The sequence below is a fragment of the Mixophyes fleayi genome, chromosome 10 (genome assembly GCF_038048845.1).
Source record: "Mixophyes fleayi isolate aMixFle1 chromosome 10, aMixFle1.hap1, whole genome shotgun sequence".
Classification (NCBI taxonomy): Eukaryota; Metazoa; Chordata; class Amphibia; order Anura; family Limnodynastidae; genus Mixophyes; species Mixophyes fleayi.
Window position 1 is genome coordinate 55230837 of NC_134411.1, and position 27866 is coordinate 55258702.

Genomic DNA, 27866 nt, shown 5'->3' on the forward strand with positions numbered 1-27866 from the left:
CTGGCATTTGTAATTAACAAAACAAGAACGGTGTTCATAGGCTAACACAAAGTAGGAAATTGATGCATGGATTGGGTAGCATCAAGCTTTTGTCCTGATTCGCAGCCTAAGACGGTGGGAAACTTGTAATAGTTATAGGAATAATATTGAACGATATATTCTACAGGCGAATGTCAGGTAATTATGTCAGCTGAAAAGAACACAAACTACAGAGAAATTGAAAGCACTCTAATGCCTTGTCAAAAATAAGTGAATCACACACATACAGCAGAATAAGTGATAGGACACGAGCTGCATGCAGAGTGAAATAAAAACAAAAATCACAATTTAATAAAAAAAAAAAAAAAAAAACACAAATGTAAAAAAGACTGGATATCAATAAAGAAAAGACCTGTGTAAAACCACTCTAATAGCTATAAATAAATAACTGGATCTTATTATGGCGATTGAACCATATGAGACAGTATCAGAAAATGATTATGGCGATTGAACCATATGAGTCGGTATCAGAAAATGATGTCAGCTGAAACTTAAAAGAACATAGCATCACGCAACACATCAACAGCTCTAAACATACAAAAAAATCTATTTGGCTGAAACCCAAAGAAATATTGCTATGTGGTTATCAATGCCCTGACTTAATTTGAAATGTTTTCATGTGGCTTAAAGTTCCCAGTTAATGCAAGTTGGCTCAAAATATAAGTTGATAGAAATTATGTGAAGAAATCCAGTGCAGCAAAATATGCCAACATACCATGAAAGTTAGTTTGCAGGATTGATCCACATGTATATAAAACATTTACTTATGACTTTAAATTATGTAGAATTGAAATAATACACAGAGCGGTAGATGGAGAAGTTCATGATACAAACAAATTACATACAATGGCAGAAGTTAAAGATGTCTCTACCAAAATAAACTTACAATCTAAACAGGTGTGAGTAACCCATGACACATAATAGAATAACCATTGTTAATGGATAAACAATGTTGTGTGTATGTTCCTTGCAGGATAACCCCACCCTTTCAAGCACCTGTTATGGCCTATAAATTGATTTGAGCTGCTTCCACTTTTGTATTTGTCTGAGAGGCATGTTGGTGTCAGTAGCTGAGAGGGGGTACTGGCACTGAATTGCTGTTTGGAGGCTTCTGGGGTACCTCTTTTGGTAAGTTGGCTCTCAATTTAAAAACACATATGTATGGCCCAAATATATGGGACTCTCATTGTTTAGAGTAGGACCATCCTATTAGCAAAAGCGCCTTGGCGTGGCGGATGGCTTAAACATACATTTGCAAATGTGTGCAACAAAGACTTTTGCATTTTTATCTACAGTAGAAATGGCAGATCTGTTGCTGGCTATAGCAGTGTGCTGGGGGAAAAAATGTTGTGTGTATGTTCCTTGCAGGATAACCCCACCCTTTCAAGCACCTGTTATGGCCTATAAATTGATTTGAGCAGCTTCCACTTTTGTGTTTGTCTGAGAGGCATGTTGGTGTCAGTAGCTGAGAGGGGTTACTGGCACTGAATTGCTGTTTGGAGGCTTCTGGGGTACCTCTTTGGTAAGTTGGCTCTCAATTTAAAAACACATATGTATGGCCCAAATATATGGGACTCTCATTGTTTAGAGTAGGACCATCCTATTAGCAAAAGCGCCTTGGTGTGGCGGATGGCTTAAACATACATTTGCAAATGTGTGCAACAAAGACTTTTGCATTTTTATCTACAGTAGAAATGGCAGATCTGTTGCTGGCTATAGCAGTGTGCTGGGGGAAAAATGTTGTGTGTATGTTCCTTGCAGGATAACCCCACCCTTCCAAGCACCTGTTATGGCCTATAAATTGATTTGAGCAGCTTCCACTTTTGTAATATTAAAATGTAATTACAACTTCAAATCCAGAATGCAGAGTATATTCTTGATGTATGGAAAAGTAAAGTCATAGAACTGATGGGAGTCCAAAGACAAGAAGCTGATGCTATTGTCCATTCTCCAAACTTTGATCAGATGTTCAAAAGTAAAGGTAGAAACCAGACAGGAGTCCAATCCTGAAGTATGGTAAAGAGCAATTAATCACAAATGGAGTGGAACAAAGATCCACCGATAAGTATGATGATCAATTGTATGTGCCAACATTATGTGAGAAGTGGTCATTTTAAGAGACAATGTTACCCAAATTGTTAAATACATATAAATAGTTTGATCTCTGCAATAAAGGGTTGCAGGAAGAAATGTGGTGACATGAGGTAACTGCTCTTGTTGCAGAAAGAGGAGTATGTGACTCATGTTATTGTCATTCCTCTTTGGTCTACTTGGTGACAATAGTGTAAGAGGTGGTGTTAGAGCACGAGTTTGATTGAGAAACTTATCTTGGCTTTCCTTTGGTTTGGATCGAGAACATCATATTTTCCTAACCTAGATTGGTGCCGGCTGAGTTGAGGACCTTACTTCAAATCATGGATAAAATAAGCAATGATTTCAGTGATTATATTGGCAAGTGTTAGCAATTCCCACAAAAATAAACCAATTATTCAAGCATTCTAAAAAAAAGTGCCATCAAGTCACTTTGAGCAGGCTGTAAATTCATGTGGTATCCAGAGTCAGACTAATGCATTGTAAAGTGTTAGATTACACTAATTGGTTACTTGTGGCAAAGAAAAAGGCGGTAGAATTCTAAGAATGCTGCATGAATGGATAATTATTCATTAGTAGACAGAGAAAGTGCAATGAGGCATCTATTTATGCTATTATAGGGACTATACACATGAAGCTAACAGGCACAAAGGAGCCTGATAATAGATTGGTTGTGATAAGTTTTGCTTTGACACAGATTCCTACAAATCTTAGCTGAGTAATTATTGGAAGTTCATTAACATAGGAGTAATATGGTATCCAAACAAATATAACAAAATGGTGGTTTAAAGCTGCGTCTTAGCAGCATGTGCATAGTTTGTCGGCAGGGACAAATCCTCATAATCAATTGATACCCTAATACCTACCCTACTTCTGACAATTACTGACTTATAAAAGCGGTGTATTTAAAAGTAAAATAAAACAAACCATACTATAGCTTTATTACAAAGCAAATCAAAAAAATATTGGACCTCATCTAGAGTTTGATGCATTTTACGCTTGTTCCAAATATATGTGTAAAGATTGTCCCAAAAAAAATCATATGTTTATATGTTAAGTCGTGCATGTCTCAAGATCCATCCAATTCCAAAAGTGCAGTATTTTTACTTCAGGTATACATTACGTGTAAAAATATTTATGCTTATAGCAGAGGTGCTCAAACCCATCATCATCTACTTATACAGTGGCACTAATTCCGCAGTGGTGTAGAACTCACATCAATCCCTGTCCCATTGGAGCTCACAGTAAATTCCCTAATATACACGGATAGAGACCAAGGTGAATTTAAAAGCAGCCAATTAACCTACCAGTATGTTTTGGCCCAGTCATCAAGAGCTACCAACAGTACATGTTTTCAGGATTTTATTTTAATCATGCACAGGAGAGTTAATCTATTTTTCTGGGTCAGTAACTTCACATCTGTTTCAACCCCATAATGACACCTGAAATCAAAACCTATTGGTAGCCCTTGATGACTGGGTTTGAACTCCTCTTATAGCAAAGATACATAGTTTGACAATGTAAAATATAATAAATAAATTAAGTGTCAATTACAAGAGAGAACCATGTTTTGACAGTGTTACTAATAAGAATGAAAGTCACATATAACATAATTTAATACAAATACCCTCATATCTATTGATTACCACTTTAAAAATGAAGTGGGCTCAATTTATCAAGGTTACCAATTTGCAACTACAAGAATTTTTATTTTTTTTAAAGAATCATAATAATGCCGCCGAGGTGGTGATCCCCAATAGATTGATATCCTCTTCTCCTCCAACAGTGTTAGACTGAATTTGAGGTAGTGTCACGCTTGGCTTATAGGAAATTGATCCCTAGGCTCTGCTGGACATGGCTTAGCCCACGCACAGGCGCAGAGTCTAACATGCAGGTGGTTTTCACCAGGAACCCCCGCAAGGAGGTATGGACTTAGCGGCAACAAACCTGCAGGTCGTGGTCCTGTGAGAGGGTGAACAGCAGAACAGTGTGGAGGAGCCAAGTAACATGGGTAGACATTAGAGCCCACTGGTAAATGGTATAGAAACAGGAACACTTTAAATTTAAGATTTAATCGATATGGGTTAAGTTATATTTCAAGCTCAAATACAGGAATCTTCATCCCATTCCCTTTTTCCTCTCAACTCCTCCCCTCACTGTTGCCTTCCATATACCCCTAACTCCTCATGTCTCCCAGTTTGGCTTACTGTTTTATCAATTTGTTTAATGGACAACAATTGTTTATATGTTATAGAGGAGCATTTTGTTTGATATTCCTTATATTCTGATTTGTTGGCACCATAATGTAAATTGTAATTTACATTGGTCTTTCATGTGAATGTATAGTTGGAGAACGCAATAAAGAAAGTTTGAACAAAAAAAATTAAAGGAAATTTTGTTTCCTGAAGTAGTCCAATTGGAAATGGCAAAGTAATGCAAAGAGACAACTGCAATTTGATATAATATAACAGTATTGCTAATGAATTAGAACTAGCAGTGGTCAAAATGCAAGCAGCCAGTCAGCAATGGCTAGATAATGATGTTGACCATCTGCCTCACTATCACTAGATTTTTACAGAAGTCCTGCAGTAACTCTTAAGTAATATATATATATATATATATATATATATATATATATATATATATATATATATATATATATATATATATATATATATATATATATATATATATATACACACACAGACAGACCCGTAACTAGGCAGGTGCAGGCGGTGCCGTCGCTCAGGGCACAAGCCCAAAAGGGTGCAGCGGCCGCCCGCCTTCTGCCTTTTTTTACTGACCGCTAACAGACGTCAGAATCAGACTGTCGGATGCCCGGCTAATTAAAACTGGTGGCTGGCACCTGGGAGACATGCGTGAGTCTCACGGACTCCTGGGAGAGTGTGGCAATCTCCCGGATCTGCCCACTTCACTAGGAAGTGGGCAGATCCGGGAATCGCAGCGTTTTTTTGCGTCACTGCATCACGGGGGTGGGGCCAAAAATGACGCAATTTTTGGAGCCCCGCCTCCTGCACGCCCGCCTTCCCCGGCAGGCTCCCGGATCATACTTGTCAGAAGTTGGGAAGTATGCAGAAGTTGTCCCATATACTGTATATCTGAAGGTAATAATAGGGCATGAAACCAATCAATGATCTAGGCTGCACATTATTGTGGAAATACTGAGATTTACTGAGATACTGTTCCCCTGCTCCTCTTGTTTGCTTACACAAACACTATATTAGAGGGACTATGGCCAAAGCAGTTAAAAAGAAAGCTCAGTCTATAACGGCTGAATGTTTTACTATTTTCAACAAGTGTCGGGGGACCTAGAGAGACAGAAACCAAACTGTCTTTGTCCATTTCTTTACATATTTTACTATAAGTGTAGGGTGTAATATACACCCAAAGACGATGGCTGCATTGCCAATATGCATAGATGGAGAGGAAGACAATCTGGTTTGTGTGTAGAATTAATGAAGGCCTACCTACCAGGAATTAAACTGTTTTTTTGATAATTTATTAGCTTTACAATTACATTACTTATCCAAGAAACAGGTGGAGCACTAAATTTGGTTATTTTATGCACAAAAATATTAATTTTCCAACAAAATAGCAAAACGAAACCAAAACCAAAACCAAAACACGCAATGGCGGTTTTGCAAAACCAAAACACGACGGTAATCCAGATCCAAAACCAAAAGCAAAACCAAAACACGGGGGTCAGTGAGCATCTCTAGTATTGACCTTTAATGTAAATGTAAATATACTTTTATAATTCAGAGCTTTTTGAAGAGAGTGCTGAAAACCAATTTCATTAAGAAAAACAACAAAAAGTTCCCATTATCACAATCTCACCCACTCCCTGAATGTAAGGCTATCTATCCATTTTTATAAAGCCTGCTGACAAGAGGGGAGGCACTGTGGTCCAAAATACAATACACTATGTGGAAGAGGTTTGCCGCCAATTTGAGGATGCTAAATTCTATTGCAAACTTTCTTTTCAATTCTAGATGACATGTCATTATTAGATTGAGAGGGTAATCGCAATCAGAATAATTTTTATATACAACACATCTTATAAATATCCACCTATTCTCACCTACTTAAAATCCCTCACTTCACCTACCGTTGTCCCAATATGGTGTTGCGTGTCCCTTTTTGTGGGTTATTTTTTAGATACATATATTGTCTCCCTACAATCACACATCAAATATACTGCACAGCTTTTGACTCTCTTTAAAGATATACAATGGAAAAATACCTCATTTTCTTATTTGTGATAGTAAGGGATGTCAAATTGACTTATTTGTCAAACCTCTCTATATTATTCAGGGTTCTACACCAAACTTCTGGAATTGGGACCCTTAGCCAATAATCACTTTCTGCAGGAATACTACCCAGTGAAACATGTTCATTAAGAGGTATGCTACATGCTCAACGTCTATGAATGACAAAGCTACAGCTCCAGGCATCTGCATACATAGTCTACTAGGGTCAAGATGTATATCTTTTCAGCCTGATTTAGCTTTGGTAAGATATCCACTATATCAATGGCCACCCATTAGAATGGCTCGACGATGGGCATGTCCTTTAGGTGCCACATAGTGGTCCTCTGATAGGACCGCTTCATCTCAGCCAGAATCTCTGACCTAGCCTCACAGGATATGTTGGCCTCCTGGTCAGGAAGTCTTTCAGCAAATTACAGTGCCTGGTTCCTGAGTGCCAGCTGTTTGAGGATCTCTGAACCATATCCAGAATACAGTACATCAGCTGCTCCATCTGGGGTAGTGACCTGGACTTAGTGATCCCACTGCTGCTATTAGATGTGATAATATCAGGTTTATGTTTAGCTCTTTTGCCCATGCAGTGCTATCTGGTCAACCCAAAGGCAACCTTATGTGTTGACTGAATATATCAGCTATTTTCCATTCAAAAATCACTTAGGCAAAAAGCATAAAAAGACCAAGGGGTGTATTTGCTAAACTGCGGGTTTGAAAAAGTGGAGATGTTGCCTATAGCAACCAATCAGATTCTAGCTGTCATTTTGTAGAATGTACTAAATAAATGATCGCTAGAATCTGATTGGTTGCTACAGGCAACATCTCCACTTTTTCAAACCCGCAGTTTAGTAAATCTAGCCTCAAGTGTACTTTATTTTATATATAAATGGGAAAACACAGACTTCACTGTACAAAGCCTCTTAAACAACCATACAAGGACTATATCTACTGTCGCACTTGGAGTTATTATACACAGAGGGGCCACACATTCAATCCTCTATCAGCAAGGTCGGGACAGAGCCTGTAGTCTACTTCCTTTTTCAGGTGCACAAAGTGAAAAGCTCAGGAGAATTCAAAGATCCCATCAAGATCCCAGACCAGACCAACAGAAGCTTTAACTCTTAGTCAGAACAGACTGAATTACAAGATGACTCCTCACATACAGCAACAGCGTTCTTTATATAGATCTAAAACCAGTTTCAACCACTACCATAAACTCAAATCAGCACCTGAAATACTGCACTAATCCTAGTAGGCGTTTGAGAATGGAGCTCAATGGGGGAGAAGGCTTAGAGTGAGCTAACCAATCAGGGCTAGATTTGAATGGGCCAATGGGCAGTGATTTTATGAGCATGCCAAACTCATTTTTCCAGTAATGAGTCATGATGGCAGATATCTCTCTTGCAAACAGGACAGCTTCAAACATAGTTCTCACTATTTAGTACTAGGAATGGTAGATAATCATGTAATTTAGCAAGGAACTGTATGCTTCATCATGGGGCATTTTGACAGGAAACACACACACACATAAGACTTGATACAAAGTGTTGACAAACACCCCCCTGCTAAGCATGGAAAGCAGTTTCCCAGTTGACACCATAACACTACCTAGCTGAGACTATGCTAACATGTGATTTCCTGTTTCAGTTTGTTACAAAAACAGGTTGCTTCCAAAAATGGCAGTACCTTCATACACTTACAATAATATAGCAGGATGTACCTATAATATGGATACGTTTATACATGTGGAGTCCACCTTGCAAAATTTAGGCAGAGTGGCATTGTACTATTAAGCAAACATAGAGTAATACATTTTAACATAAGCTGGTGAGAGGGGATGCAAAGCTAGTTCATCCTTTATATCTACAGAACTGCCCCACAAGTGGCTCAACTGCTTTTGGTACTCCAATTAATTTAAGCTATAACCAAGGCTAAACTAAGCAGTACCGTATGAAAAAAAAATTATCCTACCCTTGTCTTTACAGTGCCCTGTGAATGTGGATTTAGAGGCAGCCACTCCTTTCGGCAAATCCAAGGATCCTGTTGCACAACTCTGGCTCCCAGAAAGGCTACATCCCCCAGCAGCTTGCAAGGAACTGATGCAAATGAATGAGCATATGCAAAGGCAGAGCATAAACACCTCTGTAGGATACCTTTACTTCCTCTCTGACAGGAGGCTGAGAGAACATGCACTAACTAAGAGTATAATGTTTATAATCTGTATTAGCCTTATTTGAAGAGGAGTAAATTTGTATTGAAGATAGTTAATGTTAGTGGCTCAGTTGGATGATTACTGGCCTATGATGCAAAGGTTTATGGAATCTAACCCCAAGTGGAATGAATTCTAAACAAAGAGCCATTTTGTTTTATTTATTTATTTTATTAAATAAGGAGGTTTGATGTTGCTCGGTTGTATTATTGCAAGATAAGATATCTCTGATTCATATTTAATTTTATATATTTATATTTGTATAGTTTTTTACTGATTTAGGAGGTGCCACCAAATGCTTAATGAGGATATATATATTATATTAGAAAATTCACTCATCATTGTTTGTCACATACAATCTCCATTAGCTTAATGACTTTTAATTCTGATTGACTGTTATGGATTTAAAAAGAAGCCTGGTAACACTTGATCGATGTCTCTGAGGAAACCACAATCGTGGAGAAACATGCAAGACGTGTAAACCTGAATACTTGTGAACCTAAGACGTAATGTTGTCTGATTGGCTTGATTATTGATTTGTTGTCTGATTGGCTTGATATCGGATTCAAGAATTCTTGGATATGAATTTGGATATAAGTTTGTAGAGCAACACAGTGGCTAAGTGGTAAGCACTTATACCTCACAGCACTGGGGTCATGAATTCAATTCCCGACCATGGCCTTATCTATGTGGAGTTTGTATGTTCTCCCTGTGTTTGCGTGGGTTTTCTCCGGGTGCTCCGGTTTCCTCCCACACTCCACAAACATACTATTGGCTGCTATCAAAATTGACCCCAGTCTCTCTATCTCTCTGTCTCCGTCTCTGTGTGTGTATGTTAGGGAATATAGACTGTAAGCTCCAATGAGGCAGGGACTGATGTGAATGAGCGCTGCAGAATCAGTGGCGCTATATAAATAAATGGTGATGATGGATATGTAAGACCCAGGGGCCTAATTAATAGAATTTTCATATAAATTTTCAAGTCCACAGTAGTCTATCTGAACTAGAGATGGGCGGGCTCGGTTCCTCGAGATCCGAATCCATCCGAATTTCGCGAGTAGGCTCGGTACTCTCCCGCCCATTCAGAATCGAAATCGAGGCAAAACGTCATTGTGACGTGTTCGGATTTCTAAGCTCGGTACTCGCAAGATTTGAAAAGCATAAATACCCGCCTCCACAGCAATCCATCGACATTTGACAGAGGGAGAGAGCAGGGTTAGGTCACAGGCTATATTAGCGCAGGGACAGAACAATTATTGTGCACATAATTGTTTCTATTCTATTCTATACAATTCTAATATTAATACCAATTGGATTTGCAATTATTAGAGGAGGATAGAGGAGGCTTTTTTTTTTCTGTTTTTGGCACTCCGAGTGCTTTTGGAGTGTCCCATATTCCCCAGTGTTTTACACTAATTTTTCTGGCTGTCCAAAAAAGTTATATTTGTCAGCAGTATCTATACAAGACAATATTTTGCACCTCAAGTGATTTGGGGTGTCCAATATTCCCCAATGTTTTACACTAATTTTTCTGGCTGTCCAAAAAAGTCATATTTGTCAGCAATATCTATATAAGACAATTTTTGGCACTACAAGTGGTTTAGGCTCATTAAAATGGATTCAAAGCAGCCCACATATGAGCAGAATCAGCAACCAGGTTCTGTCACCAGTCCTGATGGTAGTGTTCACAGTACATCATCTGCGATGTAAAAGTACATAGTCTTGTTAAATCAGGTAAAAAAAACACACACCAAAGAAAAATTTACCGTGTTGAAGCGAAAAAGAAGTGTAACTGAGGAAAAGTTAAGTGCCGATAAAAAAAAAAATTGGCAACATGCCATTCTACACACGCAGTGGCAAAGAAAGAATGAGGCCTTCGCCTTTCTCTATTAGTGGCAGATCCAAAAATGATACCGAGCCTTCTTCTTGTATGGTCACTCGTGACCAAGCAAGACCAAGTAATTTGGAGTCTGAAAGTGGTGCACAACTACTGTTACGCATCAAAGCCGAGCTGCAAGAAAACAGTAAGGCATTAGAGGATAATGTATGCTCTGAATCAGAAATGACACCAATCCCTGTGGAGAGACCATCCAACAGTGGGATGTCTAATCGTGAGCATTCTGTTAGTGTACCCATAAAGGAGGGCCCTTTCAGCAGTTCTGCTGATGTGTGCCTGAACAGCCCGAGTGTAGCTGGTGATACACCAATTGAGGATGCCACTTTGGAATTAGAAGAGGATGAGGGGGAGATTTGTGTAGGCGACGAGGGCGCTAATTAGGATGTTGATGAGGATGAGGTTGTTTGTGTAAGTCCTGCACCACTGGCAGCAGTTCTGGCACGTGACAAGAAAAAGGCCATTGTCATGCCTGGCCATAAAACAAAAAAATCCACTTCTTATGTGTGGAATTATTTCTACCGAAATCCAGACAACAATTGTATAGCCATTTGTAGTGTATGTCAAGCCACAGTCAGTCGAGGGAGGGACCTTAACCATCTTGGAACCTCGTCTATGTTACGCCACCTAACAAGAGTTCATGGCAAAGTGTTGGGAAAAGCTGAAAGTTCTTCCAAAAAAATTACAAGCACTCCATCATCAGCGAGGACCCTCCGCTCACCGACATCCCGATGGCTACAAAATACACCCACCACACCATCCTCATCAATATCCTCAGTAGCGCTCGGAGTTAGCCCTGCATCCCACTTATTAAGGCTGGATGACTTCTGCACTATAATTGATTCCTCTGAAGAAAGCGTTAGTCCCACTGCTGCTGCTGTTTCTGCTGCTGGGGGTGAATCGTCAGCCCAGAGGAAGACCCAGAAAAAGAGCAGTCCTACATTTCAACAATTACCTGTGAAACAATCATTTGCTAGGGGAAGCAAATATGACAGCAGTCACCCAGTCGCCAAGCGAATCACAGATGCCATGGCTGCCATGTTAGTGTTAGATCTGCGTCCAATATCCACAATAAACGCAGCTGGTTTTTCACAGTTAATTGAGGTTTTGTGTCTGCGTTACAGAATTCCATCACGACACCATTTTTCCCGTAAAGCTATTCCACAACTATACCAAAAATTGTGTACAAATGTAGAGATTGGGCTGAATAATGCCATTCTGCCCACTGTCCACTTAACCACAGATATGTGGTCAAGTGGAAGTTGCCAAACCAAAGACTATATGACTGTGACAGCCCACTGGGCTGGTCATTCACCTTCACCAGCAGGAACAGCAGCAGCATGTACACCACTATGTAACATTTGTCACAGGCAGGCCACTCTTTGTATCACTGGCTTTACTAACAGGCATACAGCTAACAATTTGTTACGCAAACTAAGAGATGTGATTGATACATGGCTTATACCACTTGGACTCTCCCCAGGATATGTCATTTCTGATAACGCCAACAATATAGTGCGAGCATTACAGCTGGGTGATTAAACCACATTCCCTGTTTTGCTCACACCATCAACTTGGTGGTGCAGAGCTTCCTAAGAAATAACCGTGAGGTGCAGGAGATGCTTTCAGTGGCCCGTAAAATTTCAGGCCATTTCAGGCATTCAGCCACAGCATGTAGGAGATTGCAGCAGCTCCAAGAGCAGTTTAACTTGCCCTGCCACCAACTTAAGCAAGAGGTGGTAACTAGGTGGAATTCCACCCTGTACATGCTGCAGAGGATGGAGGAACAGCGCAAAGCCATCCAAGCGTATTGCACAAGCCATGACATTGGGAAAGGAGGGGGGATGTATTTCACTCTTGCACAGTGGGGAATCCTTTCAGTGCTGTGCAAGGTGCTGAAACCATTTGAAGTTGTGACGTGTGAAGTGAGTGCAGACTCTGCTAGTTTGAGCCAAGTCATTCCTTTAATTAGACTATTGGAAAAGCAGCTTGAGAAACTGAAGGAGGAGATGAAAGCAAGCAATTCCGCAAAGTATGTTGGCCTTGTCGATCAAGTACTTAATTCGCTTCACAATGATCTTCGAGTTATTAAGATCTTGAACTCGGATCAGTGCGTTTTGGCCATTCTACTTGATCAAAGGTTTAAGACCTACATTGAGTCTTTGCTTCAAAATGAGCGAGATGTGAACTTTTGCAAGGAGCTATTGCTCAGCAAGTTGTCCGCTGAACTGGGCCTTGGCTTAACGACATGTCCTCCTTCAGTTTCTCAAGCAGCTGCATGCTCGTAAAAAATTATTTTTCCAAAAAGAAGCAGGGAAGACGCAGAGGGCAGACCAGAACAGTTTAACATCTGGGCTGGTTTGAACGATTTTTCCAAAAAATGTATGACCTTGCCCATAACTCCATCCAATATGAGTATTAACATGCAAAGGATAGTGGAGGATTATTTTCAAGAGGTAATTGATATGGAAATGTAAGACAGTCACTTTCCTTACTGGGAAGAAAAGCAGACCATTTGGAAACCCATGTACAAACTTGCTTTGCAATACCTAAGCTGCCCACCCTCCAGTGTGTACTCTGAACGAGTGTTCAGCACAGCCGGGAACTTAGTCAGTGATCGCCATAGAAGGTTACTTCCCAAAAATGTGGAGAAAATGATGTTTATAAAAATGAACTACATCTTCCATGAGGAAGGCCTTCACCATCAATGACATCCAAGCACTGACTGTTCTCTAATAGCGGCGATGAATTGATGGTCTGTGATGATGACGTACACACTGATGAGGGTGAAGATGAAGCTCAAGATAATGATGATAACATGTTTTTAAAACATTCTATTTAAGTGTAGGGTGCAATCTACCCCCAAAGAGGAAAGGGACTTGGGGCATTTTTATTTCACGTACCGTCTTGAAAGGCTGCTGTTTTGGCAATTTCTCATTATGGGTAGGGTGTCATACACACACTGAGCCCAAACTGGCTTTGTCCATTTCAATTAATATTGTACAGTCTATAACGGCTGCATTTTTTAGTATTTTCTACAAGTGGAGGGGGGCCTATAGAGACAGAAACCAAACTGCCTTTGTCCATTTTTTTAGATATTTAACTATAAGTGTATGGTGTAATATACACCCAAAGACGATGGCTGCATTGCCAACATGCATAGATGGAGAGGAAGACAATCTGGTTTGTTTGTAGAATTAATGAAGCCTTACCAGGAATTACATTTTTTTGGGGATAATTTATTAGCTTTACAATTACATTAATTATCCAAGAAACTGGTGGAGCACTAAATTTGGTTAGTTTATGCCCAAAAACATTGATTTTTCAACAAAACAGCAAAACAAAACCAAAACCAAAACCAAAACACGCAATGGCGGTTTGGCAAAGCCAAAACCAAAACACGACGGTAATCCAGATCCAAAACCAAAAACAAAACTAAAACACGGGGGTCAGTGAGCATCTTTAATCTGAACGCAAAGAAGCCGGGAGTTCTAAAAGACAGAGGGAGCATCAATCTGTGTTCAACGACAGCAGGTGAAGATACTGCTAAAACCCGTTACATATACCTCGATTTGAACTGGCTGACTATGAAGTGAACTGGATGGTGGTAATTAATATTTTACAATTCAATTTACTATTGACACCTTTGAAATTGAATGGTGAAGATTAAAGATCTGTATTTTTTCTTGACGATAACAGCCATCTATAACAACTGTGGTTTTGATATTGAAACTGAAAGGGGAGGAGTTTTGGAGCATTACAAACAAGTGTCCTGTTACTCATTTTTTTCTATTGTTGGTAATAGTGTTTTCTTTTAGTTATATGTTATGTTTTTAATTTTCATTAAAATGTTTTCATTTAAAATCATTGATGAGTATTATTATTGTATAGTGACATCCTAGAGTCTAAATGGATTGGATGCGCTTATTACTTTTTTTATGTAGTTGTTTTATTAGACTTTTTTTGGTTGTTACACAAGGAGCAACAATCAATTTGTATTATTGAATACTGACTTGTATAAAAATTGTTAACATACTTTTTAATTACTACACCTGTTAAGAATCTCCAGGGAGATTTGATTTGTCCCTCTACTAAGAGTCACATACTTACTTCAGACTGTGCTGGTACAAAATTTGGAGAAGAGCTTTCGAGACACAATCATTTGCTATACTCTAGCAATATTTTATCCACATATTTCTGTGTTCAATATCTGTCTGGATGAGTCATGCAGCGATTCTCCTGGGTTGACTACTGGCAGGTACATATATCATCTACTGCTTTGAATTCCAGCAAGGTAGATCTGGGTGGAGACACTGCATAGCCACCAGTAAGTGATTATTTATTTACCATTTTACACCTAAAACAGTCAAATTTATTGAAAAGTAGTGAAATAATGAAAGTGGTAGAGAGTTGGACTGATTTGTCTATTTTGTTAAAGAAATACCCTTCTAGTCAGATCTGCACTGACAAAATATTGGAGTCCAGTTTTGTTTAAGTATCATTTTCTATTATAAACTTTGCCCATATCTTCACATCTCCCACCCTTTATAAATAAAGTAGTGATTGCAGAGTAAAGAAAGCTGTGTATTATTCCAGGGTATATAAATAGCTAGATTGCTGTTTTTAGCAGAGTACTAATTACAGGAATTAAGAGAAGGTGTTGTTGACAGCAATTGTGAATCCTAACACCAATTGTAGTCTGACAGCTGACATCTGTAGCTAGTTTTGTGAATCCTCACAGTACTCAACACTATATTTGTACAACAGAACACTATGAGAATGGTACCAAGCAACTGTAGGTCCAGACCCAATAAAAGTACCAACAACAGTATGGAATCATCGCGTATATACATTCACATGTGAACTATATGCTATAAGTAGAGATGCTCACTGACCCCCGTGTTTTGGTTTTGGTTTTGGATCTGGAATACCGTCGTGTTTTGGTTTTGTTTGGATTTGTTTTGCAATTTTGTTTAAAAATCAATGTTTTTGGGCATAAAATAACCTAATTTAGTGCTCCACCTTTCTTGGATAAATAAGGTAATTCTAAAGCTAATAAATTAGGAACAAAACAGTTTAATCGCTGGTAGGCCGTCCATAATTCTGCACACAAACCTGGTTGTCTTCCTCTTCATCTTAGCCTATTGGCAATGCAGCCATCGTCTTTGGGTGTATATTACACCCTACACTTATAGTTAAATATATAAAGAAATGGACAAAGGGAGTTTGGTTTCTGTCTCTATAGCCCCCCCCCCCCACTTATAGTTAAATAGAAAAAAAGCAGCCATTATAGACTGAACAATATAAAAAATAAATGGACCAAGGTAGTTTGGTGGCTGTCTATGACCCCCCCCTTTCCCCCCTGCCCTCCACTTGTGGTTGAATAGAAAAAAAGCAGCCTGCATAGACTGTAGAATTAGAATATAAAAATAAATGGACCAAGGTAGTTTGGTGGCTGTCTATGACTCGCCCCGCCCTCCACTTGTAGTTGCATAGAAAAAAAGCCTGCATAGACTGTAGAATTAGAATATAAAAAGAAATGGACCAAGGTAATTTGTTGGCGGTCTATAACCCCCCCGCCCTCCACTTGTAGTTGAATAGAAAAAAAGCAGCCTGCATAGACTGTAGAATTAGATTATAAAAATTAATGGACAAAGGCAGTTTGGTATCTGAGTGCATCAGACCCCCTCTCCACTAGGAGTAAAATAGAAAACTATTCAGCCGTTATAGAGTCTAGAATATAAATAGAAATTGAGAAAGGCAATTTGGTATCTATCTGCATCATAATCATCAACATCATCATTAGTGCCCTCGTCGTCTACACAAATCTCCACTTCATCCTCTTCTAATTCCAAAGTGGCATCCTCAATTGGTGTATCACCGGCTACACTCGGGCTGTTCAGGCACACATCAGCAGAACTGCTGAAAGAGTCCCTCTTTATGGGTACACTAACAGAATGCTTATGATTAGACATCCCACTGTTGGATGGACTCTCCACAGGGATTGGTGCTATTTGTGATTCAAAGCAAACATTATCCTCTAATGCCTTACTGTTATCTTGCAGCTTGGCTTTGACACGTAACAGTAGTTGTGCACCACTTGTAGGCTCGGTAACATTTTTGGATCTGCCACTAATAGAGAAAGGTGAAGGCCTCATTCTCTCTTTGCCACTGTGTGTGTAGAATGGCATGTTGGCAATTTTTTTTTTATCGGCACTTTACTTTTCCTCAGTTACACTTCTTTTTCGCTTCAACATGGTAATTTTTTTTTTGGTGTGTGTTTTTTTGACTGATTTCAAAAGACTGTGTAGTTTGACATCGCCTTTCCCAGATGACGTACTGGGAACACTACCATCAGGACTGGTGACAGAACCTGGTTGCTCATTCTGCTCATAGGTGGACTGCTTTGAATCCATTCTGAACCCAAAGCACTTGTAGTGCTACAAATTGTTTTAGATACTGCTGACAAATATGACTTTTGACAGCCAGAAAAATGTATGCAAAAGAATGGGGGACACCCGAAAAGCACTTGGGAGTGCTAAATATATTTTTTAGACACTGCTACCAAATAGGACTTTTGACAGCCAGAAAAATGTATGCAAAAGAATGGGGGACACCCCAAAAGCACTTGGGAGTGCTAAATATTTTTTTTTAGACACTGCTGCCAAATAGGACTTTTGACAGCCACAAAAATGTATGCAAAAGAATGTTGGACACCCCAAAAGCACTCGGAGTGCCAGAAATTGAACAATTAACCCTCCACTCTTCTCTTACCGCTGTAATAACTGGTATTAAGATTAGAATGGTATTGAATAGAAACAATAATGTGTCCAATTACTGCTCTGTCCCTGCGCTGATATAGCCAGTGTGACCTAACCCTGCTTTCTCCCTCTGTCAAATTGCGATGGATTGCTGTGGAGGCTGGTATTCATGCTTTTTAAATCTCGCGAGAACCCGAGCTCAGAAAAACGAATACGTCACAATGACGTTTTGCCTTGATTTCAAATCCGAACGGGCGGGAGAGTACCGAGCGTGCTCGGCTCGGTACTCGGAATACGCTAAATTCTGTAGGATTCGGATGTTGGGGAACCGAGCCTGCCCATCTCTAATTCTAAGTGAGTGAGGTAGTGTTGCTGCCAGGTGGTGCCCTTAACTGTAGATTACCAGGCCTCCTTTACTCAGTTAGTCAAGATAGACCTGTTGTCGACAACTATAGTTGGGTACACACCTATGGAATCTTACTTCAGATGCAATTTCTGTAAGGTTTTCACCAACGATTGAAAGTCCCTAAGAGCAATTCGATTCATGCATATACACCTACTCAATTTACTTTCAGATCTGTGAACTTCATCTTTCATAATCATCTGGTGAAATGATTGTAACACTGTACACACACTACAGATACCTGCCTATGCTGCTAGTCGTGAATACATACACACTTCTACATTTTAGACATCATTCCATCTTTAATCATGATTTTTAGGAAGTTTAGACAACCAAATCATCAGATGCAGCGTGTTTTGCTATGATAAAACTAGAGATGAGCGGGCTCAGATTATCGTAATCCGAGCCCACCCGAACAGTGCGGATCCGACGGCGATCTGAGCACTGTTCGGGTATTCCCGCCGATGGCCAAACTGAAAACGAGGCTGAACGTCAGGATCCCGCCGTCGGATCTCGCGAGATCCGGATTCTTTATATTTCCCACTTGCCGCCGCCATTTCATTTAGTGTATACTTGCTCTAACTTTGGATTTAATGTGTGCGGATAAGGGCATTCATGTAGAAGGTAGGTGATATGATGGGGAGAGCTGTCAGGTGAGAAGAGGATAAAGACATTCATGAGAAGGTGATATGATGGGGAGAGCTTGGCAGGTGAGTAGAGTATTAAACAGTTATTCCACACCTAGATAATATACCTGATGAAAACCTAAGAAAGTATTTACAAGCCTTGCAATCTAAATTAACTGATACAAATATTACTTTTTATTTCTAGTTGCTTGCTACCAATGCCTTCACCTCTTTTACATCTACCTTATTGAACTTGTCAGCTTGATGTCAGAAGTGTTGTTGTGGGCTAATGGTTTTTTGCTGGTATTTCTTAAAGGATCTAAAGCATAGTTATTAGATTTGGAGGAACATTATAAGATGTCTTTTCCAGAGTGTGCACACATCCTTGAATGAAAGGAATGATCAGTGATTGATTACACTCATTATATCTTACATGGCTTTGTCTTTGAATATTACATTAAAATCATACCTCTCACTGCATTTGATAAATATGAGAGAAAATATATTGTATTTTAATTATTAAGGAATTCTGTTTGACAGAAGCAACGGGGTTGCACTTTATTAGTGGTTACAGTCAGCTAGTTATATGTAGAGTAAACACAATATAACATCTAATATGATTTTGATTACTTATGAGATTTGCAGACAGACATAGGTAAATATAGAATTTCATGTGTTTTTTTTTAGCAGCTGTGATAAATCGACGAGCAGCTACTCTGTACTATAGCAGTGAATTGGGCAACTGAATTCCAATGGTCATTATTGACCCTTTTCAACTCAATATAACTACGTTCACTGATCCTGCATTATAAAATAAATTTGTACTGCAATATAACTACGTTCACTGATCCTGCAGTATAAAATAAATTGGTACTGCAATATATAATAACTACGTTCACTGATCCTGCAGTATAAGTCTATAAGTCCATTGGTACTGCAATATAATAACTACGTTCACTGATCCTGCAGTATAGGACTATAAGTCCATTGGTACTGCAATATAATAACTACGTTCACTGATCCTGCAGTATAAGTCCATTTGTACTGCTATCTCACTCCAGTCCAGTGGTACTGTCCTGTGCCGGGTGTGTGTGGTTTAGGCGGGGTACACTCTCTTGTGCTGCATATAATGGAGTGCAAAAATTTGGAGGATAAAGTAGGGAAAGATCAAGAACCTTTTCCTCCTAATGCTGAAGCTGCTTCCACTAGTCATGACATAGATGAGGAAATGCCATCAACGTCGTCTGCCAAGGCCGATGCCCAATCTCCTAGTAGAGGGCATGTAAAATCCAAAAACCCAAGTTCACTAAAATTAGCAAAAAAAAGGAATTAAAAACATCTGAGGAGAAACGTAAACTTGCCAATATGCCATTTACGACACGGAGTGGCAAGGAACGACTTAGGCCCTGGTCCGTGTTCAGGACTAGTGGTTTGTGCCGCCCACTTGTGTCGCTTAGCTTAGACATCCAGCTACCTCGGTGCAACCTTTTGGCCTAAAAACAATATTGTGAGGTGTGAGGTGTTCAGAATAGACTGGAAATGAGTGGAAATGAATGTTATTGAGGTTAATAATAGCGTAGGAGTGGGGGAAAAAAAAACCAAAAACTGGATTTTAGCACTTTTTATGCTTTTTTTAAAAAAAATCAGAACCCAAAATCAGAACCAAAACCTTTCGTGGGGTGTTTTGGCAAAACAAATCAGAACCCAAAACCTCAAGCTAATCAGAACCTAAAAACCAAAACCCAAAATCCCAAAAGTGGCCGGTGCACACCCTTAGATAAAACATGATTGAGGGGGCGTACACACTCTTGCAATATCTGAACAAACAGTCATGAATCGTGTGACGATAATTGCATAGATGTGTACCCATCTTTACAGTTCTTTAAGACTTCCATCAATGGTGCTGGTGACAAAACATTAAAAGCTCAGCTCAATTGGCTAATCTACTCAAGTGATGGGAAAAAAACAAAACAAAAAATACTTAGCAGTAATGCACTCAATCAGTTGGTCAGTGGCTATGGCTGAGGAGCATTGCAAGATGTGGCTGTGTCTAGAGTTTCATATAATATGGGCATCTCCCACTGTTGTAAATGTCAGGTCTTCATTTACTACTGTTCTTGTACTGGCTGGTGTTCTGTTCAAAGTCCCAGGCTGTCAGAACACTGGGAATTAACTGCAGTCAGGTATCGTGTGATTTCGCTATGGCTATAGATTAATGTGGAGCTCATTTTCAAGCCAGAATGGCATTTCACTTGTACAATGAGGAAGAAGATGGACGCTCTACATGAGCAATTTATCTAATTCCATATGAAAATTTCCTGACCACCAATGACTGAATAGTGTTACAGAGGCACTCTAAATAACTCTCAGCATCATGGCCCCCCAGGGACATATAGCTATTTATATACCCCAGGATAGGCATTGTTTGCTATTACCATTTCAATAGGTGTATTGTTTTATAACACACTGAATGAAACCAACTTTTTCTGCACTTGTCATTAGCGCAATTTCCTATACAAGTTCACAAATACCCAAGCAATAAATTAGCATCTCATCTGGTGCATTTTTACCACACAATAACTCAATTTGATTCTGTATTTGTCATTATTTACATATGTATAATTATGAGTGCAGACGGTTTTAGAATCAAAACCAAAAACACAGAGTCCTTACTCATTCAGTGTATTTTTAAAAAACAGACTGCTACAAAACCTATTTTTTCCTGTACTAATCATTAAAATGCACAGTGTGGAAGTTCTTAGTGTTTACCATAATACCTTAATAAACCAATAAAGACACGGACACCAGATTAACGTTGGAATAAAATATATTTATTAAATGGCTAATATTAAACTAAAGGGGCTGCAATGCGGACGAGAGCAGGGCAGTCAGCAAACACAAAACCAATAACAGTGGAAAGGTCAGACCATTGTACCACCAATCCAGGACAATACCTTATCTATTGGCCGGTGCGAAATATCTGTCCAACGGCAAGACTACACCCCCCTTATAACCACCAGTAAAATATTCAACATACTGGCCCATAGTCCCATTCACTGGACCCAACACACGTGATGACAACACAATCCAAAAGGGGGAGTAGTGACCTATGACGAGATAACCCAAGCACCATATGCAAACTTACCGAATGCACTGCTCTCCCACCCAGAAAACCATAATAAATAACCCAATAACTGCCGGGTGGGCGGGAGGAAATCCGGAAGCAGAGAAGGGAAAATGGAGAAGAACATTCACCTATATAAAACTAAACCACTCCCCTCCTCTGCTTTCATTGGTTACAAATTGAATAAGCCCATAGGCTAAACACCGAATCACTCACCCACGTGATTTTAACTTCGTTTAGGCTGATGGCCACACTTCCCTAGTCTGCTCACACTCTCCTATTAAAGACCATTTTTTCCAGCTAGATGAGCCGTAATGGTAGTAGTGCTCAATTCTTCTCATGCTGACAAACAGATGGGAAGGGGGAACTGGACGTCCCTCACATTACAATGTGCCAGTACTGAAATGACTAGACAATTAGTCAGGGAAGATGTTAGCATTTAAAGCATCTACCTAAAAGCACCTTTACTCTTTGACTTTCAGGGACTTGCCGCTGTCTACTTTTTCACAAATTGTGAAATGATTGACAGGGAGTCCGGAGGTCCTGGAATGAAAACTGGGCAATGTGAACAGAGAATCACTTGTACGCTGGTAGAACTTTAAAAATACAAATTTTGCAGTAAGTAAAGACTTTTGAGGCAAAATATGGCCACAATGAACTGAATGTATGGGGTTTATACATGTCTATAGCTATTCTCTTGCTACAATTGCTGTGCTTTTAATCTTTGAGCGAGTTCTACCACTGAACCTCTGAGACATCACTTAAACAGATAAAAATTACACAAGGTACATAAAGTCTTAGACAATTATTTATGTTGTTATGAAAGTTGATAATTATGGTGTCTTATGAAATATTACTGCATTACAAATTGTCAAATTATGACCCTCCTCCCCGGTCATTCTTTCCTCGCCTCTGAGAGCCATATCTCACTCCCTTTACCAAGAATTCTCCTGTGCTGCCCCCCACCACTGGAATGATCTCCCTAGTTCTATCAGACTAACTCCTAACCTGTATAGCTTCAAATGGTCATTGAAAACCCACCCATTTAGAAAAGTCTACCAGTCCTCCACTTAACCATTTTACCATGTAGTATACCTCACCCTCTCATCCTCCATCTCTCCCACTCTTGCTTCTTTCCCTCAATTCCCCTTAAATTAGCTCAACCCCATGTGTCAGACATTTATCTGCTTTTTTCCCTTTAGATTGTAAGCTCCAGTGAGCAGGGCCCTTCTCCCTCCTGTTCTCATTACCTATAATTTTTGTTCACCATCTACGCTGCGCGCCTCTACCTTTGCCACTCAGCCCCTTCAATTCACTCCTCCATTGTCTTTGCACTTCTTTGGGTGGCTCTAAACCTGTTAGTAGCTCCTATACTATTGGACACAGATTCAGGCTGCGCTGAATATACCTCTTGAACCCCAGTAGCTGTGGTGAGAGTTGTTTTGTTATTTGTTTACTGTATTGTACTGTTATACCATGTACTGTTTTTTTGTTTTCCCTCTGTATGGCACTGCAGAACTCATGTGGTGCCCTATAAAGGTTAATCATTTTTATTTTTATTATTAATGTCATTAATAACTAGTGGCTGCACAATGTACAAATACCTTCTGAAAAATGTTTTCCTTTTTTTCAGTTAGGTTCAAATATTCATTTGTATTACTTGTGAAATCCAGTGAAATCTGGACTGGACTGTTAATGCTAAACTTGGACAGATTACATTATATTTTCCCGGATAAAGTATTTTAATTGACTTATTTATTCTAAATAAATAAACATAGCTTATCTGACTAAGACATAATCAGGCCGTGGGAACTTTCTTATGCAAGAGGACATAAAAGTTATAAGCAGGCAAAAATCAGCTTTATAATAATAAAATCTTTGCTCCACGAGTTACAAAAAGATACCAGTCTGTAATGGTCAATTTGATATTTTAACCTTGTACAGTTGGTCAAAAAAATATCCCCCCCCCCACGGATTTTAGTCTGTTTCTGTTTCTGTTTATAAACCACATACTGCGAAAGAAAAAGTGATGCTAAAACGGATAGCGCATTTTACCTTTACCTTTTACCTGCAGCAGAAAATTGTTTTGTACCCATCAGGTGGATTTTCTCTTTCCTATAAATCAGTCAAAAAAAAAGTGCATCTTTATGCTGGTCTGACATTTGCGCATTGCCATAATTTTAGAGGTGTAAGGGCACTGGTGTGCAAATGCAGCATAGATTAATGGCGAATAGAAGCAGACCAGCATGGAGACGTAGATATGCCTGTCATCAGTTGTATCACTTGCAGGTGCAGTAGGCTGCAAATACACACTTATGATTACGATCTTCAGTATCATACTTGCCCACTCTACCAGAATGTCTGGGGAGAGTCACAGGTGAGCAGGCTATTCTTCATGATCCTGCCCACTTTATAGTGACGTGGGCAGGATGTGATTCATGGTGATAATTTTTGTTGAAATATGTACAACAGACTATGGGTTTGTTTATATGCATGTAGTTACCATGGAGGGTCAGCAGATGGCGCTGTATCCATACAGAGGTGTATTGTTTGTCTGCTGTATATGCATGTACTTGTTTGTACATTTCCTGTCTCAACTCTCTGTGTTCTAGAAGAGACTCTCTGGGAAAAGGAGGTGAGCTGAGCAGCTCATGTTACTGATATGTTATGTTAAGAAGCTATTACTGAAAGCTGTTGTTATACTGATCCTGGTACTTAGTACTATATAAAGAAGATATACATCTCAAGACTCGTTCTGTCTGAATATAAGGTAACTCCTGAGGTGATTCTTTATCTATGAGACCTCCTGCTGCACACCTATGGTATCATCCATCGCAGACTGCCAATAATTTTGGCCCCATCCCCTGTGGTAAAATGAGACTTTGTGCCCTGTCCCCTTCATCCTCACACCCCACCTCCCCTCTGGGACCTCCTGGGTGCCAGTTATGAAATATTGATAAGTATGCTTTAGCACTAGCTAGCTGCTTTGATAGGTTGTTTTAGAATACATTATCTGCTGCTTTCATTCATACATGAGGCAGATGATTATATACCTTCTGTATTATAGAAGGGTCTTTTTAATTTATTATTTAAATTAAAACTAGTGCATCTTTTTGGTATTGCCTTGTGCTTATGACCGGTTGTGTGTAATTATATCTGTGTGTAAGTGCCCCTGACGTCCACCTAGCACATATGTTACTGGTGCAGAGCTGGATACATCTTAAGAGGCCTGTGACTGTAGGCATAAATATTATTTTAGAGCTTTTTTTATTTTTACGCATATGCATCCAACTCTGCAAGGGCACTTTGCCTATGTGAATACATAAAAATACTTTATAAAAGGCAAAACATGTAATCCACCTTTGAAAGTTCCTTGTTTGACCCTTGTAGTATATAGCATTAATAATGTAAATATGTGATGTACTTCGATTACCATAACTTGTGATAATAAATGCAAAAAAAGTTATAAATATTTCACTGTATAAGCACTAGAGATGGGCGGGCTCGGTTTCCTGAAAAACCGAACCCACCCGAACTCTGGGGTTCCAAGTACTGAGCCGAGCCGGCTCGGTACTCTCGCTCCTATTCGGATTCCAAAACAAGGCAAAACGTCATTGTGACATCGTCGGATCTCGCAATTTTTTGATTCAATAAATACCCGCCTCCACGGCGATCTAGCACCATTTGAGTGAGGGACAGAGAAGGTTGTATTGAGCAGGCAAAGTGATCAAATAGAAGTAGGAGTGCTGAAATCCTAATATAGCAGTCGTCGCACTGTATTTTGCTGATTTTCACTACAAAGTGTAGGGTGTGATATACACCCTCATAAAAGAGCAGAATTTCTGAGTGCTGAAATCCTAATATACCAGTCATTGCACTCTTTTTTCTGAATTTGCACTACAAAGTGTAGGGTATAATATACACCCAAAGACGAACGCTCCATTGCTAACAGTCATTGATGAATAGGAAGACAAGCAGGCTTGTTTTCTGAATTTGCAGGCAAATTCAACAGTGTTATATTGAATAAACAGACACATAGAGGGAGAAGGAGAAGAGGGAGACAGAAAATTAATAATCTTCCTCTTCCTCAGGACTGTCAATGGTGTTATAGTCTCTTAGTAGGCTGTGGATCAGCCGGAGACAGTCCTGGATGGTCATCTTCTCCCTTTTGAAGATGAGGACGATTCCTGGCAAGCCAAATAGCATCCTTAAAGAAGTTCATTAGGCTCCAGGCCTCCTGGATTGCCACAATGATGTGGGTCCCAGGAAATAATCCATAAAATACTGAATGGTATGAAAGGCAAGTACTGGGCACACTATCCTTATATTCATATTCCAAGACATCCAACAGTGCCTGTGCAGTGGGGCAGTCCCAAAAAATACGCTGTGCTGTTTCCCTTCTGGTGATGCAGAAGGGGCAGTGGACATATCGGCACAGGTTCCGGAAGTGCATTAATGTCCCGAGAGGCAGACATCCCTGGATAACCATCCATGCAATGTCTTTGGGCCTGAGTCATTAAGGCAAAAAATGAGTAAATGTTCTCTGGGACAAACCATGTTACAATGCAAGGGGTGCAAATTAGTTTATTATTTTGCACATAAGTTAAATGCTGGCTGTTTTTTCATCTAGCACACAAATATTTAATAGCTTTATTATTACACTGAAATATAAAGTTGATCTAGGACATGCCCTACCCGAACTATAAATCTGTTCCCACATTTTACATTTTCTACTTCCCCCTCAAATGTTACTCCTTTTTTATGCTTTGCTCTCCTTGATGACTCAGGCACTTTGTGTCTATTAGTCAGCCTCTTAGAGGCCACATTCTCTCACACATGTTTTGTTGTGTTTGTAATCTGCACTTTACATGAAAGGTACCTAACTAGATTATAATTTTGTGGGAATTGGTGCTGATTCGAAGCTCACTAATGAACTGACTTTTTGCTGTGAATTTCAATGGTTCTTTTAGTGCATTGTCTGGCACCCTGGATTGGTGTGGGTCTGATAATAGCACGCATCCGGGGGAGGTCAGTGCTCGTTGCCATGTATTAGCTGTAGAATTGCCTTACTTATCCAAGAAACAGGTGGAGTGATCGTTGCCATGTATTAGCTGTAGAACTACCTCACTTATCGAAGAAACAGGTGGAGTGATCAAATGAACAATAACTGGTTTCATAATCCAAGAACAATTCCATCTTGCCCCACTTTTCTTTTCTGCCACTGCTGTGTGCCAATGTGTCCTAGATGTGGTAGGAATTGCCGTGTGTTTGAGTGTGTCGCTTACCATCCAGCCAGATCGCTGCAGTATTTGGCTGAAATACTGAAATTGGTATGAAAAGCATATTGTGACCTGTGAGAGGGTAAAAATTGAATGGAAATCACTGCAATTTAGTGTTAGTGAGGTTAATAATAATGTAGTTACAAAATAATAACTAAATTATGTGATTTTAGCCCAAAAAAATGGAATTTTGCAAAAAATAGCTAAACAAAACCAAAAACCAAAACATGCAAGGGCGGTTTTGGCAAAACCAAAACCCGAAGGTAATCCAGAACCAAAACCAAAACACAGGGGTCAGTGAGCATCTCTAATAAGCACACGCAGATTTGAGATGTTTAAGGAGTCATGGCTTCAGAAAAAGATAACTTATCAGTCTCCAATAATACACTATGCAGGTGCACAATCAAACAGAACTGAAATTATATATATATATATATATATATATATATATATATATATATATATATATACACACACACACACATATACATACACACATACACACAAACACACATACACATATATATATATATATATATATATATATATATATATATATATACATACATATATATATATATATAATATATATATATATACACATACACATATATAATATATAAATATAGCAGCACAGTGGAATTCTGCCTCATAGCACGGGGGTCATTAGTTTGATTTCCGACCATGGCCTTGTCTGTGTGGGGTTTGTATGTTCTCCCCATGTTTGCGTGGGTTTCCTCTGAGTGCTTTGCCCTCAGTCTCTTCTTAAATTGCCCTTAGTCTCTTCTTGGTCTGCGAGTGTGTATGTTAGAGGATTTAGATTGCAAGCTTCAATGGGGCAGGGACTGATGTGAATAAGTTCTCTGTGCTGCGGAATTAGTGGTGCTATATAAATAGATGATGATGATGAATTATGTTTTGGCTCACGACCACCAAGATGAGCTTTTAGAATTTGGATGTCCTTGGATCTTAAGCTTAGTGTAGTAAAAGCCCAGCTATGATGGCCGTAGCGCAGATGGAACTGTATTAAGGTTTAGTGTTTTGTCACATAGTATTGGGTTTTATTATGCAAGTACTTAAAAAGGCGTAAATAATTAAAAGACTTATTATCATTGTGTGCTTCTTATTTTGTAATTTGTATAACCATAAGTAAATGT

At 39.3% G+C, this 27866-nt stretch overlaps 1 protein-coding gene across 1 annotated transcript in view; it reads right to left on the reverse strand.

Annotated features, from left to right (window-relative positions):
* B4GALNT2 (beta-1,4-N-acetyl-galactosaminyltransferase 2 (SID blood group)) overlaps positions 1 to 27866 on the reverse strand; it is a 210543-nt gene that overhangs the window by 127999 nt on the left and 54678 nt on the right. The gene's annotated exons all lie outside the window — the stretch shown is intronic.